This window comes from Dromaius novaehollandiae, chromosome 2 (assembly GCF_036370855.1).
Source record: "Dromaius novaehollandiae isolate bDroNov1 chromosome 2, bDroNov1.hap1, whole genome shotgun sequence".
NCBI lineage: Eukaryota > Metazoa > Chordata > Aves > Casuariiformes > Dromaiidae > Dromaius > Dromaius novaehollandiae.
In genome coordinates, this window is record NC_088099.1 from 41,423,936 (window position 1) to 41,441,792 (window position 17,857).

Here is a 17,857-nt window from a genome sequence, read left to right on the forward strand (position 1 = left end):
CTGGAGATTAGTTGAAATATGAGTTTCTCTCTCTCTGCTTACTGTCATTAACTACTGTCACCCTGGATCCTCTTACTACTTGCACATTGGTGTAGCAAACACCCATGTTATTTAGAGATACCTGACATGAGTCTGGCGGAAGTCTCAGTTATCATATCATCAATATGACAAATAATACTTACAGTTAAAATATATTAGAATTTAAAAATGTGTTTTTTTCATTTTAGATGATGAAGTTTTTGTGCAGAGATTGCTTCCTTCTCTGTATTTGGGTTTGATTCTAATATACAACCATGGAGTGAAAAACAGTGGAAATGTTACATCTCAGCTCCATTCTGAAGTATTTTTGGAGGCAGCACTAACAACTGGATCAGTAATTCTAATTCAAGGTTTTGATAAAGGCTGAAACTGTCCAGAATTTCCCAGAAAACTCTACCAGCATCCCTTGGTCCTGACCCACAATGTTCTAAGATATTCAGCATGTCGGTACTTCACTTTCTGTGGTGATATACAACTACATAAATACTACCATAAAGATTACATCTGTGATCAAGTAAAATTAATTTATTTTATTTTTAATGACAAGACAAACTGTATAAAAAAATGGTCATTTGGAGAGAAGAGATATTTTAAATTTTGTGGTAGTTTCCTAGGACAGCTGTTGTTTTGGACTAAACTTCTTTAAGTGAGCAATAATAAGTGAAGTTTTGAAGCTACTGAAGTTAAATACCCATCACATCTTATTCTTAACTTTTCTATCCATCTGTTCTGTTCTAGTTGCTCTGCTCTTGGTCATCACTACTCATTCCGGTGCATTTCATAGCCTTAAAAAAAAACACTTAGAAGACACCTAATAAAGCTCAGGCTCTATAAAGAGAGGAAAATCAGTACTTTTTTATCATGTTCCAGTGAAGAAGGTTGCCAGAAATTAAAAATTTTAAAAATTACAAGCATATTTTCTAGGGAAATTTTCCCAGTCACCAACTTGAGCCCTGACCCTCCAAACAAGCAAATACATTTAGCTGATAGGACTTTGTCAAGCACGTACATAACTGTTTTTAGAATAGAGACCTTAATGATGCCATTTTTTCCTAATTGTTCTGAAAAAAAAATCTACTTGCTACTTAATCTATAGATGATCACAGAACACGTGTGGTAAATATTATTTCCTTATGCCATTCCGCAATCTTCTGTACTATCTAAGAACTGCAGTTTTGATTCTAGCAAACTACACTGTGGTTCAAATTACATACAGGGTTGAAAACAAATAAAATCTTAAATCTCTCATTTAAGCACAAGCTTTCCTCATGAACCTCTCTACAAAAGACCAAATTTAGACAGGATAATAAAAGTGAAGGAAGGAGTGGAATGAGGATAACCTTTGATCTTTAGCCAATTTCTACTTTCTTTTACCTGCAGGATTTATTTCTGCCTGCATGTTACACATGTGATTTTCAGATCCACAAGAAAAGAGTGCCAGCAGCATAAAGTGAGTCGTACATATAGATTTTAAAGGAAATGAAGAAGAATGAATAGGCACAGACTTCCCACATCCACAAACTCTACAACTCACCCTTCAGGTCTGTGAGAAGCCCAGCAGTACTTTTAAGACTCCATTTTCCCTCACATTAAACAGGTTTTGTTAAGAGAGGAAAGTTCTACAGTATTTCCCCTGCACATTTTGAAAATATTATTTGGCCACAAATGCTGTTGTAGCCACACCTTAATTTTGGGGGCATGTGTGGCAATAAATTTAAAGACTCTCTCGATGCCTTTTTCTTCTTATAGACAACCATACACGATATATCTGATAGACATGATTACAATGTTAGATTGTCTGCTTGCTTTCTTAATGGTATTCCTAGTATCAACGTTATAATAATCATTCCCGGCTGAGTCAGGAAACACGCAATGAGCCATACAGAAAGCATCTTTTCAGACAGAGATCCTGGTAGCAAGATAAAGTGTTGCCAAAGCAAACCAACATGATGGGGTCTTTTCTTCAGTGTAATTACCCAGAGAAAGTAAAGGTGACTTTCTAGAAGGGGAGGAAATTACTTTAGCCAACAGACCCAACGTTGCCCATGAGTGAATGAGTTATGGAAATTCTTAACAAAGAAACTTGGATCCTGTGTCACTGCAGCAACCTAAGGAAGATATTAGTCTCCTCGAGGAAATCCCCTGGAGTGCCAAAGTAACAAAATGGGAAGAAAGGAATCCCATTCAAGTAATGGTTTTAAGATGGGCTGTAGTTCATGCCAAATAATTAAGAAAAACAAAAAGAAAATAGTAACAAGCACCATGAAAAGAATCAGTCATTTCCCCTGATATAAGCAGATTTGATGCCCTCAATTAACTCTAATGTGAGAAAGGAGTTGGACAAGCATTTTGAATCCGCCATCTTCCAACTTACATGAATCTTCAGATTTCAGTGGCAGTTCTTGGCCCTTCTGCTGTGACGGACAGCAAAGGTGCCAGCTGTGATGCTGTCTTTAAAAGATAATTTCAGTTTGGATTTACTATATTCTGAAACTGTATGCTTTTTCTGTGGTGCATAAGATTTATAGGTTAATGACATTTTATAAAAACAGAAAAAGTTCAAGTATGAAAGAAAAGTCATGCTAAAACATCAGTGCTTGATTTTCAGTCCAGCCTTAAATTGGCATTCCCTTTTCTGAGGCTGTAATTTACTGATGCAAATGACTTCAGTCCATTCAGAATCTGAGTCCCTGACTCAATAAGAGACAGATATTACTCAAGTCTTGAAATAGCTTGAGTAGTATCTACAACTATCTGTGTCCAAGAGATGGATACAAAAGTCACATGCCATTAAAAAATGAAATAGCATTTAAAAATCCAACAATTTCAGTCAATAGGTGAAAAAAGATTAGATGTTCTGGGGTATATATCAAATGTTATTGCAAATGTGCTGTCTCAGTGAACTTCTACTTCAGAGAAGCAGCACGATTTTTTTAAAATTAGGCTCGTGTTGTGTGCCAGGAAACTGTGAGCATGGTTTTGTGCCAACAATTATTTTCAGACATAATTTTAGTAGTTTAAATGTTAAAAGTACCTGTTTCCTTCACAGATCCAGTATTTAGACATCCAGGGTGGAATTTGCAAAAGCACTTAATATTGGCTTGCTATCATCCTAGTGAAGACAATGATAAATGTTCAATTTACACAAGGAACAGCACTAAAATGCTACTAAGTAGTTTTGAAAAATCCTACTTGCTAATTGCTTCACATTTTGCTGATGAAAAACTGGGGGTGCAACTGTGCCTCTAAGCAAAAAAAAGAAGACTATATTATAACTGAAATGATTATAAGACCCTGTTCAAATATGAAAAGCAGAAAATGCAGTATGCTCTTTTTGAAAACCTACAGTTGTGTACATTGTATACAAAAGGACAAAAAGCACAAAAAACCAAGACCATTTAAAAATATTGCTACTTTTTAAGTACTAACAAAAACACTGATGCAGCAAATTTACGGTAGTATTTGAGAAATACCGCTGTATATTTTCTTTCTGACTTACTATTTACCAACCTGAATCAATTTTGCAAGAGCCAGATTTCTATCTATTTCTATCTATTCCAAGAGCTGCTGATTTGCTGTCCATTTTTCATCTGTGCTCCTGGATGCAAGTAATTGTGACAGAAGGTAACATTCGAAACTGAGTTACAAACTGCAGCTCAACCATTTAAGTAATATATTGTATACAAACAATACACAGACAGACATATACTCATAAGCCCAGAGTAGCATAATGAAACTATTATGTTGTGGATCGCAAATTATAAATTTTATTTTCTAGTGTATGATTTGAACTTCTGTGTTATTTTGTATTGTTACATATTGGAGAAATACACAGTATGGAAGCTATCATCTGATGACTTTTGAAGTGAAAATACAAACTTTTAAAATGAAGACATTTAATATATTCTTTATTTATACCCTTTTCCCTCCTCCAATACTATTTGCAGAATATCTACAACATTCAGCCTTATATTATAGAATATTTTATTGTGAGAAGGCAGAAAGAGAGAAAGCTAATACTGTGTTACACCAATGAGCAAGCTGCCAGACTATTATTAAAGGACGCAATGTGCTGATCACTTGAATGACCATCTACTCAAATAAGTGAGCTTTTATTGGATTGTTTGATGCCCCAGTATAACAGTAAGAGTCCCAATTTTCTTGTTTTTGCAGCAGACAGCCTCCACGTATGCTCCTTCTAGTTCTGTCAAACAGCAAAATATGATGTAGGAGAGTCTTCCGACTGCCTCATTCAACCAAAGGTGTTGGACTTACTTAAAAACAAGAGAAAATATTCAAGCCTATAAAAAGAGAGCACCAAGGCATTCCAATTTTCTACTTTTGTTCCTGGGGTATCCTTACTCTGATAACCTGAAATAGAGAGCAGTAAATAGAGAGCAGGTAAAAAAATATTTGAACCGGGTCAGTTCTCCTCCAATGGATTCATTACACAATTTTATTTTGTACTATGGCTAGATGAGCTAAAGCTAACAAGTCGGAGTTTGTACATATAGCCTCTCATTTTGAGAAGGAAACATTTGAGAATGAAGATTACTGGTAAATGTTTTCCTCTCATCCTTTCCTTGGTGGACAGGGAAAGGAATCACATGGGAGGGGACACTCCAAAGAAACCTTGCAGCACTCCTGGTCTGCATATACCATAATATACACAGCTTGATTTGCTCTTCAGTGAATGTGCAAAACCCCAGTTAATGGGGACTAAACCTGCCTCAGAAGAAGATCGACCCCTTCCCTCTCCCCCACTGCACATAAGGAGAGCAGATGTCTCCTGTACAGTCGCTCTTTGGGCAATGGCAGGCTTAGCAGAGCCATTTTGCACAGGGGAGGTACCTGGTGGAAGAACAAGGACACGTCAATGACTGAAAGGATGGCGAAGCTTTGGAAAAAGCCTCAGTGAGACTCCTGCTGCAATGGGCCCCCAACAGCTCTTCCAGCTTTAGCATCTTAAAAGCTACAATCTGACCCTAAATTACAGGCAGGGTTCTGGTGAGCAACTTTGGCTACTCAGAGTAGTCTGAGAGGAATACACCCAAAACACAAAAACTCCACAGTCTCTGTCCTGGACCTCCAAGCATGTATTTAACTATTATTTACTATCTTTAATGACTTTAATCATGCTATTACTCTCTAATTTACTTGAGAATGTGTTTTCCTCTCATTAAAACTGTTGTGGTGATCACTGCCAAAAGTCTACCCACCAGTGTTCTGCACTCCTTCCCTGTGGTACCTTCGTGACCATTTGATTAATTTTCATTGATATTCTTCCAACAATAGCATCTAAAATTAACTGGGTCAGTTTTTACATAACTTCCTGAGTCATCAGGCTACGTGTCCTAAATAAATATGCCCATACAGAAGTCAAATGATAATTTACCCTTCCAGCACTGGCTGGAGCCAGAACATTTTGCAAAGCTTGTGTTCTATGATAAGAAAATATGTTATATTCTCAGGTCTAAATTCAACACCTTTTATTCAGTCAATGCTTCATTTGGAAAAGGTAGAGGTTTGACTTAGTTGGCAGGATCTGGCCCTGAGTGAGGGGGAAGGGGAGATTTCCATGCCAAATACCTTCTCATGAAAAACGTTTTCCAAACAGCAGAAGTTATGAATGTTAGCATTAAGGTACCTGAATTTCAAAGGAAAATATCTAGCCTCCAGGCATTAGCTGCTGATTTCTTGCTTTTAATACCATAGAAGGAAGCTCAGTAACACTTTAAATTACATGTCTCAAGCAGGCATTTAATTTAGATTAAATTAGACAGTAATTGTACGTTAAATAAATACCAATTTAGAGAAACACATTTTTAATGGATTAACAATTTATGTAATAGATATTTTTATTGCATGCCTGTTAGTTCTACAGTAATATGTTTTTCATAATTAACTGCTCTTTAGCTGCTATACTGAACATAACTTATTAAATCTCTATTAAGTACATGCACTCAAGGATACACAGGATGCCTTCCTGAAAACCGAGCAATGCAAACCTGTCTCACCCAATAGGTCCTGGGAGGAGGGAGCAGATAGAGAGGGAGAGAACATCTTGCCAGCGCTCAAAAGGATGGTCTAGACATCTTCAACTCTCTAAAGATATGTAGGCAAGTAGATCCCATAACTGATTGCATTTGAATAGTCCTCCAGGAAAGAGGAACTTGTAGACCTCCACCACATAATGGCAGCACTGGCCATCTGACAAGATGTTCATCAGAGAAAACACATGAAGGAAGAAGCTTCCCCATAACTGCTCTGCCAGCTCATTCATGCTATAAAAGGGTTTTCTTCTGTATCTTATATTATCAGTTAATAGGCATTTTGCATCATCTGGGAAGGGTAATGGCAGTGCACAAAATGAGGATTATGCATTTAGAGCTGTTATAATGCTCTCGCATGGACTCAGAAGGAAAAGGTCTACCACAGATTTCAGCTGCAGGGGACAAAAGAAGAACCTTTGGTTGTTCCCAGAACTGGTAATGGTTTTGGCTGGACATTTTTAGCTCTGTTCTTACTACCTATTTGCTCCATGCCTTTCTTCTCATTTTCCTCACATTCTCTTCATCTCTCCCCCATGTCACACCTAGCTTAAGTAATAACTTCTCCACTGTCTTGCCTTCATCCCCCTTTTTTTCATTTTGCTTCCTGTTGAGCAAATCCTCTACCCAGTAAATCTGGAGAGGGAACAAGATTATCCATCCTACCGATTTTTTCAAGATTTCTTTTGGGAACATGTAGCTGTTCAGCATCAGAAAGAAGCAACTTACAGGGAAAGGGTAGAACTGCAAATAGCTTGGTGGCGTGTCAGAAACTCAAATTCAGATCCCTCTTCTAAATCAGGCTGTCGTTTTTTCTTGAGGGAGTGTTCTCTGTGGGATTTGGGGGGGGGTGTTTTGAAAAGAGATTAAAAATCCTTCGAAAGGGATTTTGTGGGGGTATCTTAAAAACTGACATACATCAGCTTAAAATCCATCCCACATACTGTGAAACCTGCCAAGCTGATAGTGCAGTTTGTAGCACTGATATCATGATAGCTTCTTCCAAATCTGATCAGGTTGTCTGATTAAAACTGATATACAATATATGCATCTGCTGCTACAATTTACAGATGATTATACCTCCAAATCTAAGTCCAGACTCAATAAAGGATTGGCTAGAAAACAAGACATCCAATAAAAAAAATTCAAAGTGTGAGGAATTTGTTTCTAATCCACACTGAAATGAAAATCAGATACTAATATTGACTATGCAATTAAATCAGCCATGTTGATTAAGTTTGGAAAAGGTTATTATAATGCTACTGCCTATAAAATCAACTTGACATTTTTTAAATACATGGAGTTTCTACTGTTATAAATCAGTATAGCTGAAATGTGGGCACTGAGTTATGACTGAAAACAATCCTATGGGAAGATCTAGCTTTATGTTTTTTAACTGATAAAAAGCCAAGTAAGTTAATTTTGAATCAACCCAAGAGACTAACACAAAGGATCTGATTTAAAGCCTGTCACTCAGAAGCTGAGAACTGACTGCCATTTTCTGAAGATGGTCTACAAAACTCTGCCAAGAAAAGCAGCATGGACTGAATGTTCTTTCCAACATATACAGTTTCTTGGAGTCTATGAATTAAGGCTCTCACTTTGTCATTTACTAACCCTATCACAGCAACAAATCACATTAAATTAAGGGTTAGATCCTTAGCCAGTGATAATCAGCATGTACCATTATCTGAAGACCTGGCCTCCAGATGTGGCTCGTTCATTATTCTAAGACTAGGGACACAGGCACAATAGGCATTGTAGGGATGGGTTCTTGTAGATTGATAGAGTTGAGATAAATACTGGATTTTCTAACCCATTTAGTATCAAGTCTTCTAGTGAACTCAGTATAAGTATCAGAGGCCTAGTGCTTCTCAGAATTTGGATCATGTTGTTTAATAAACATCATTTTATAATATCAGGAGGGAATAAGGCAGTGCATTTTAAAAGGATTACAGAATATCTTGAATAGTTACTTACATTCCCCCTGGCCTTGTGCCTGTTAACCCCACCTGACACATACTATAATCACCCAGAAATGCACTGCCTGTCACCACTTATTGAAAAGGTAATGTGTAAAACTCACTAAAGGAAATGGTATTGAAAGTAAGTTTGGGTTTGACTCCTTACAGTCTTCTGATTAATTGCAATTTCCAAGTAAAATACCTTGAGCAACTTTCTATTACGCTGTTCTGTTACAAAAATGTGTAAGAATAAAGGATGTGATTTCAGCCCGTACAACAGGCTCTTTGTGCCTCTTCATACTACTAAAAGGACATACAGATGCTTGAAAAGGTGGGTAAAATCCCACAGCGTAAAAGAAAGTGTGGCTACCATTTGAGTGACGTGGGTGGCTCTACACAGCCTCCTTCCCAGATGGAGAAGTCATGTCAGAACCTTGTCAGACATGTTATTATACAGCAGAGCTTGTGAGATCCTTAAGCTGCTGGGAGGACAGAAAAGGTGGCACAGAACTACATGTGCCTCAAATGAAGGTGGGTGTGACATCACTTTACCCTGAGTCACAGTTGGGTGAACACAGTTGAAAATATTTTTACTTTCTGTTTCCCTAAATGAAATTTGAGACTTATCCTCATCACAGCTATGCAAGATTTTCAAAACTTAAGAGTAACAATTTTTCAATTTTTTTTATTCTGTAGACATTAGGGCCAGATTCAGATGGCTCCATGTACAGAAGAGACTGTGATCTGGGATAATGTTAATTGGAGTAGGAGTGGCCTCTTAGTTCCCCATAACACTTTCTCCCTGAATACACATGTAAGAATAAAAGCTTTCCGTAGAATACCCCTTCCCTGTCCTTCCAGTCTTCTGAAATACTCATTTCTCAGAACAATCAATCCATTCTGTGAGCTTCTGCGGCCAAATGGTGATCTATTAACTACCACTTGAGAACAGATGCTCCAGAAACTCTCCTGGAATTTTTCACCCAGTGGGTTTCCACCTTATCAAATGATGAAATAAGAATGAAATTGCATCCTTGCAAGGCCTGAGTGAAAAATGCCTTCAGACAGCTGAGCAGTTATGCAGTACTACTTTCTGGATTTTCTCAGAGCAAGCGGCAGAGAATGACCTGATTTTTAGGATCTGTAGATAATGAAATGGCCACTCTCTCCCCTGTCAGCATAGTATGAAAGCAGTATCAAAGGCAGACCTAAAATAATCAGTAATCTCCATCCAGCAATAGAAACATCAAGACAAACAATGAAATTTCTGTGCTACACTCAGGTCTACACCCAGCTAAGCAGTGTCAAGGTAACTTGAGGACTCCAGATGTTGTTGCAGCTGCATTACCACAGCCATCTTAGTCACTCTCCCTTGAAGTGAGAAGTTCAAAATCAAGCAAAAATCAGTCAGTCACTCTGTGAGGATAGTGTTTCTTGAGCAACATAAGCAATTTCTTTTTCAAGGAAAAGCAATATATTGGCTTTTCTAAATGGAGACACTGAAAATCTACTACCAGAATAGCTACTGTTTCTCCCTGCAGAGTTTTAACAACTGGAAGTATAAGAACCTGCTGTCAGAGCAAAGCTCAAAGCTCCCTAGTGGCTCCAGAAACTTAGCAAACAGCATATACTGAACTACAACATCAGGATTGCATTTGCTCTTCCTTCTGACAAAGCTGAAGAGACACAGCAGCTGAAAGCTTGGACAAAAATTATGCAAACATAATAGTAAATTCATTTACAAACCTTTGACAACAAAGGCTTTTAACTGTCTCGCTGCAGATAAACAGAGAAGCTCAACAAGGAAAAGTATCAAATTCAGAACAGCTTCACATATCAGAACATGAGGTCATCCTCTCAGAGAAGGAGACACTTCTCAGTCATTCTCAATTTTGGCAAAACTGCTGGTCTCATTGATCTCCATTCCAAAAGAAACATTCATTTTACCAAAATTTTAGGATCCTCCCATTGTTCTTATCTAAATTTTACAGCTGGCCAGTATGATAGAATAATTAATCAATTAATATTAATTACACAAGAGAGAGAAAGAAAGAGAAAGAAAATACAAGATGAGACACGGGAGAGTGGGGAAAAACATAAATGTGTGACGGGTCAATGAATAAGATTGTATTACTAAATAAGATAACAAATAAGTGTATGTTTGTGACTGAAAGACAGTATAGGCATATAAGGGAAATTACTGGATGCCTGAGTGTCTGAGTAAATGAATAAGAACAAAAATGAGTGTGAATATGAATCTAAGCAGTGTCAAGGAGTTAGATTTTCCTATGACCATCATGATGGTTAGAAAGTAAGGAGAGCAGAGAAGGCTTATACTCTTATTTCTGCAAATAAATCCAGAACATCTCTGAATTCTCCTTTGGGGATATACTTTTGTATCCTTTGCACACAGATGGACTGTGAGAAGGTTCTACAGCTATATTAACATAGAAACAATTTAACGTTTGTCTGCAGTGAACTCTGGACACATTCACATCAGTGAATGCCTACCAACTTGGCCAAGGTCTAAATAGGCAGCTGGCACTGAATTGAAAGCACTGTGTGTTTGGGGTGACAGGTTTGTGTGTGTAGGCAAAAGTGTTAGTGACAACACTCATAAATAAGGGAGTATTCAAATATGCAGGTATCAGATAACAAGCTGGTCGCCTGTGAGCAAGCACATCATATGCCATTTATTCAGACATACTGTGACACTATCATAGAGACAGAAACAAAATCTGAATTAATCCCACAGCTACAATGGCTTTATACCTCTGGAACTGTGGGCAAAATCTGGCAAAGTGAATGCAAATATGTCTGTTTCTTTAACCACAATAAAATAAGTTTAGAAATTGTAAAGGAAATCCACATTAAAGTCCAAATGCATATTTGGAGATATGTTTTATCAATCAGAATAGATTTTATAGTGAACACATAACAATTTCCTGAACTCATACAGACTCAAAGAATCAGTAGCAGTTGCTATTTCTAAGCTTTAAGCTACTTCTGTGTCTTCCCACACTATGCTTTGTTTTAGCAGGTCATCATAAATAAACTCAAACTACTTTTCTATATATGTTAGTCTTTAAAGGAAGCAGAAAGCACGGCTTCCACCTCCCTCACACATCACGCGTGACTCCGTCTGAGGCTGCTTCCAACAGCAGCCAGCTCCAACACACACATAGCCTAACCTGGAACAGCTCACAGTTCCTGGAAGGAACAACGATTACCAGCAAAAACCATTTGTTTTCCTTTCCTCTTTCACCTACTGAGAACTCAAATAGTGAAATTGGCTGTATTTCTTATAACACTTGCAAGGTCCTAGTGCTCAGACATGAGTTGAAAACATGACTGAGCACAAGTGCTTGCACATAGATAAAGAATATTTCCATAAAGAAGATTTCCAAATTAAAGATGACTTCTAGTGATGGTAGCTCTTAATAATACACATTTATTTAATGCTAAAATCTATGCAATTCAGAGTAAGACCTCTATGTTGCCTTGTTTAAAAGGTGTGAGATCCAACAAGCTGTGCAACCAGCAGGGCTCATACATGTGTGAGTGAGCAGGTGTGTGTGGCCACAAGCAGGAATGTAACACACACACACAAGGGATGTAAAAAGACATGGCTTTTTGCTCATATCATCCTGTTTCAGTTGCCCAAAAACCAGGCAGGAATAGTCTGTGTGATCCCCTAAAACTAGGGGCACATGGTTTACTTCTTGCACGTACTGTACTGGGCCTTCCTAGATCTTCATTGTGTCTGGAACTGCTCAAGAGAAATTTGGCTCAATTTGACTGTTGTCAGTTCTATTGGATTACTATACAGTGCATGTGATTTAATATTTGGATCACAGCTCTGCCTGAATGTCTGCTATGGCTCTTTGTGACCAGGTGCAATGTGTAAATGACAAAGATTTACCTTTGGCTTGCTGGCTGATCTTACTATGGGGCTATTAGAAAAATAAATACATTTTTATTTAATCTGAAATTATGATTGGAGAAAGAAGAAACGTAGTGCTCTGCAGTGCCATTTTTATATCAACTCTCTTAAGAATGAAGCTGGTGCTGTTCAAGCTTGCATTTCATTATAGAAAAGAGGATAATAGAAAAACAGAATAGAGAATAAATGCAGCGGAACATTTATTTTTTAAGATTGTAGGCAAACACTTTGAGGTGCTGGTTTATGGTTGCAATTTTAAACTTGCCCTCTCTGTATTGAGGAAAGCAAAGGTCCAGAATAGTAGATGTTCATGTATTTAACAATTCTATCATAAAAAGTATGCAAAAGGAGTCTGGATAAAGGTTGCACAAGCAAACATAAATCTCACTTGGCCTAACTTCAGAGCAATTGACCTTACAACCCAAATAATGTTCCTTTGTGCACAGTTTTTATACACAATTTCTAGATTCACTGTTTCAAAGAAAGAGCATGTAAACAATTTCAGCTGAGCTTAAACTGAACAACCCATTCATCCTACAGCTGGATGAAGGTTTGCGCCAAACTGGTAAACTTGTTTTGGAAACACTCTCTATTGATGCTACTTTTAGATCCAGATTCAAAATGTCGATTTATTTATTTTCATATGATATCTTAATTAGGAATGAAATGAGGAAAAGATAAAAAATAATTTTTAGCAGTTCATTGGATAACAGAGAATATAACCGGAAAAGGTAATGACACTTTGCCAGCCTGAGGGTATTTCCTTGTCAGGCATCAAGAGACTGCTTCAAATAAAGTTTTGAGAACTTCTCCAGGAAAAAGGCAGAAGAGACAACATAGGCAATATAAATAAAATAGCTGCTACTCACTCTCCCTGTTATTACCTAAGATCTTAAACTTTTGGTATTTCCTTTTCCTATAAACAAAATTTCAGGTCACATTTTAAAAAGTTCAATACTTAGAGCCCACATACCATTTCTATAATTGTGTTCTAGGTGATATCTATATTGCAACTGTGACAAATCCCTTTGCGTGATTAAAAATGTTGAAGCTCTTATTAGACAATTTACCAAAAATGAAAATGTGTTATCCACATCAGTAGTGCACATTAAAAATCTCAAAAAATCCAGCTCCAAAGGGAATCTTGGCAAACTCTGAAGACCATATGTGGGAGAGGCAAGTTTAACACGTAGTAAATATCCCAAAATCTGCAATTAGCCCTAAGATAGTCTTCAAATCTCACTTAACTTGACAGCTTTTTTGGTCAGCCAAATTTGGAGAACTCCGCTATGCTAAATCAGCCTCTGGGAGCTCCACTGATGATATAAGGGATTTGTGCTTTTAATTCAGACACCCAGGTCTGGAGTTTAAAGTTAGGACAGTGTTAAGACCTTTCAGAAGAGCCCAGAAGGTCTCAAACTCTTTGCGAAATTCTCCCTGCACTTAAGTTAGAGGTAAGTATAGCTAACCTTTTATACATCATTAGAATTGATCGAAGTATTTGTTACAGATAAATTTATTCACATAGTGCAGCCCTGCTTCATGTTCATAAAATTGTTTGGGAATTTATCAACTAACATTTGCCAAATGTTAGGTTCGGCTTAGAGTTTGTCTGCAAACTGCTTATTTTGACCACTCAACAGTAATCCTACATTTTATATTAGTGCCCAAAAAGGGACATCCTTTAGTATCTGTTCTCTTAATGTATAGCTGAAACTTTATATACAACATAAGAGGTAATAATTAAGATAAAGTGATGTGTAGCAAATAGCCAGTTCTCGTGATCACACAAATATCCAGGAATCTTTGAAAAGAAAAGCCACTCCTCAAACATTAATGAGAATATAAATTAGAACCTGTGAATGTTTCTCAATAGGAAATAACAAGCAAGAAGAGCAGGGATGGAATGCATGCGTTTTAAAAGTCAAAGAAATGTTTACTGGAAAGATCAGCACTTGCATTCCCATTCACCTGGACCACTTACCCCTTTTGCAACCTGGTAAAGCAAATGAGTCGATACAAATCAAGATGACTTAGTAGAAGAACAGCAAATGGCCATTGTAAAAGTAAATGCCAGAGGAAAAAGGATGCCACAAAGGCCCCAGTCAGGCAATTTTTTGCAGGCAGATTTAACTGGTTTATTATGGCCAGACATCTTTAAAGTCAGACATGCCATTTCACTTAAGAAAATAGCAAGATCAGATCTGAAAAGAATAAAATAAAATAGAATTGTAATTTGACCTGTTACAAAGTTCATATTTGGAAAAGAAAATAATAAAAAATTTACACAGTTTTTCATGAGAATCAGTCTGTTCTTCAACCAACCTTATCTGATAAACCTGGAGTGTTATTTTTTCCTTCGCAGACATATTGTCATTATTTTCATCAATTTATCCTGACTGTCAAGCAACCTTCCAGAAAACTGTGGATAAGCTGAGAATTTTTACAGTCCATATTCACTATCAGACAAATCATTGCAAAGTTGCATTTTCCCCTTGCATGTTGGACAAGACTGTGAGGCAAGCAGATACAGGTGTTCAGACATTTTCATTCTTCTTCTTTCTTTCTCTTTTTAATGTAATATTTTGTCATTTACTCTGGTGAAAACATTATGGTTGGTAAAGTAAGATCAAGCAATAATTCTAATTTTTTAAAGCCTTTAAAGCAGCTTTTGAGAAATATAGGAGTTTAGACAGCACATTTATTTAGTTTTAATTTTTGTGCTGTCATACATCAGCACTGAAGTCCTGATTTAGAACACATGCAGCTTTCCTTTGAAGTTTTGGCTGCTTTTTTAACAATGGCAAAAAAAATATAAAGAAATTAAACAGCAGCAAAAAAAAAATCATGAAACAGGACTTTTGTGCTCTTGATTTATATATTGTTTTTCATGTTTGTTTAAAAAAAGTTTTATTTTCAATAATCTTTCATGGGAAGCTTTGCTCTGAAACACCTTTATTCTTCTAACCCATTTCTTCTATGTTGACCTTTCTCTTCTCCTTCTTATCCCTCTCAATCTCTCAACAGAGCTTTCTAATTTCATTCAGTAGCAAAATGAGTTTGTTGGATTTTTTCTGGAAGCAGAAAAAGTAGAAAATACACAGTGATATGCTAAACTGAAGCTTCTGAATGAAAGCAATAAATATTCCTAGTAAACCGGGCCCGCGCATAAGAACAGCTTTATTCTGCTGGTGCTTGCTGGCCTCCTCCTTCCCTGTCTGGGTTGGTAGCAGTGTACTTCGTCCTTCACACAACAACGGCATTTTCCAAAGCTGCACATGAAAGCAGCCATTTCTGTTGTTCATTTTTTGTCCAGTGTGTTATAATGAATACAAGCCAATGCCGTATTCATTTGTTCTGTGGCCAGCTTTTTCCTGTTACTCTGCCTCCCTTTCAACTCAAAGACTAAATAAGATGCCCAGTCTTCAAGCAGCAACAAAAACACCACAATTGGCTTTATAATGTTTTTCTCCTTAGGTTCTTCCATTTTCTGGAAAATTTTAGGGCCTAGTGTCATCTAAAGGTACTGATGTCATGTGCTGCTGAGACCAGTTTATCTACAGCCTACTTTCAAAACCTATTGAAAGTAATGTCAAGTCAAAACAAGGCCTAAAAGTGTCCAGATGTTTGAAATACAATTAAAAAAAATAACAATTTTTCATCATCAGTCCAAATATGTACATGTGTACAGTACGAGTGTGCATGCATAGAATTATATGCACAGGACAGTTATGATAGCTGAGGTGGCTGGAGAAGCAGAGACTGACCTATGGAGCTTGTCTGAGGTACTGCAGGCAGGTTAACAGCTCCAGGAATTTACGGGAGACCTCGTCATTTATGATATCTCTTCCCTTGCCTTCATCATCTCATACCCATATGCTTCCTCCGTTCTATTACTCCTAACAGTGACATAGTGATGGTACTGCATCTGAGGTGAAAGCCTTTTCTGTGCTAGAGCTTGTTCATAGGTTAGTGCAAAATTGTAGGATCATTAGAATCTCATATGACCAACACTGACACCCCAGATTTACCTCAAACCAGCTTTTCCCAGTGAAGTGAAGCTTATCGCACAGACACTTCTAATGTATTAGTTCCAAAATACCTCTACTATAATTCATACTCAGAGCCTGAGTAAAGTTTGGCTGAAAACAGAGGGTTCTGTGCTTTTGGTTTTTTTTAATGAAATTTAACTATCAGTTTTAGCGACTCAGTCTATATTCATAGAATACTTGATTATGATTTCATTCTTGCTCTTATTTTAAATAAATAAAACATGATCTTTACACATCTTGTAGAAAATTATGCTGGTTGAGAGAAAACCTTTGACCTTAACAGGCATAAGGATTCTTCTCCCCTCTCTTTAGCTATGGAAATATTAGCTTTCTTTTCTCTGATAGTCTTCTAGGCTACCTTCTACTCAATGGACGTAGAGAGGAATTTCCCCAGGAAGGTCTGTTGCACCATTTTCAGAAAGGATGAACAGCTCTTTGGCATTAAACAGCTCTCAGTATTGACTGTAGTGCACAAATCTAGACAGATAGCTTAGTGAGATGTGTAATGTTCAGAAAGCTAAACTTAGGAGAGATGAAGCTCATCCATGTTTCTGGAAGACTGTGTACATCAAGATAAGTGAAATTTATTTTCATCTATTAAGGTCATGCTTTGGCATCATGAATACAGTATGTTCAATGAGAAGCTCTTCAGATAAATATGGAATTAGTGTTGAATTGTATTTTGATTAACCAGTCCATTCCTCTGTTAATACCTAAATAAAAATTACTCTTTTACTCTTTCTAGATACTTTGTAAGTTACAGATCTCTACCTTTAAATTCTTTATTTTCTTTATTTGAGCAAGTTATAATAGTAGCATAATCATATAGTATTGCTATATTAATTATGTAATTACATGTAAATTGTTTCCAAAAATAATTTATATCTGATAATACTATATAATACAGTATAATATATTTATAATAATCATTCACAGCTCTTAAAGTAGCATAGGTATTTTTATACAGAAATTATGGAAATGATGTAGAAATTATGGTGGTTCCACTCCTCATAACATGGAAGAAGGCATATCAGCTTGTCATAGTAATAATCCTTTTAGCTTTAAAGCCTAGTCACTTATGAACATCTTGCAGAATATTTCCAGATTCATAAACTTTGAAAATAATTATATGCAGAGAGAGGATTTCTATGCCAAATTTGTTCCATTACTCCCAGTAATAATTCCTTAGACTACACTTCTCCTTCTGACTCAAAATATTTGTTATCCTATTTACCCACTTTGCACCTTGCTTTCTTTGGCTAAGATACATATCATCAGCTCTTTTAAGCTCCTCTCAGTACTTAGCTCACTATTCCCCTATTGCATTTTTATTCCATTGTTCTATTCCCTTGAGTATATCGGCAGTTCTCTGCTAATAACAGGCTAAAAACTTTAGATTCATTTTTAACTAGTTCTAACTTTCAAACACGTATGCATTTACCACAGTAGCTTTTAAGTATCCCAGGAAAAAAAAAAAGAATTTGGTCATTTGTTCAAGATTTTTAAATGTTAGGTCATCCAGTCAAAAGAAAAGCTCCAGCTAGGATGTCTAACACCTAGCCTCACCCTCTTCACAACTGGAATTTCCCAGGCTGAAATACAGGCCCTTGTCCTCCTTCACCATGCAGGTATTTGCTGCTCTCAAGCCCATTCTTTTAGATTACAGCAAATGTCTAAGCCAATTCAAAAAAGTGACCTTTGAAAGAGAGGAATTATTGTTTGCTATAGAGACTGAAACTGAAGCAAATGAAAATTAAATCTCTAGGGGCATGCTCCAAAAGTGAAGTCTGCACAGATCAGTCCCCAAAT

General features: G+C 36.8%; 1 protein-coding gene across 1 annotated transcript in view; it reads right to left on the reverse strand.

Annotated features, from left to right (window-relative positions):
* Positions 1-17,857, reverse strand: part of HDAC9 (histone deacetylase 9) — a 306,119-nt gene that overhangs the window by 28,565 nt on the left and 259,697 nt on the right. The gene's annotated exons all lie outside the window — the stretch shown is intronic.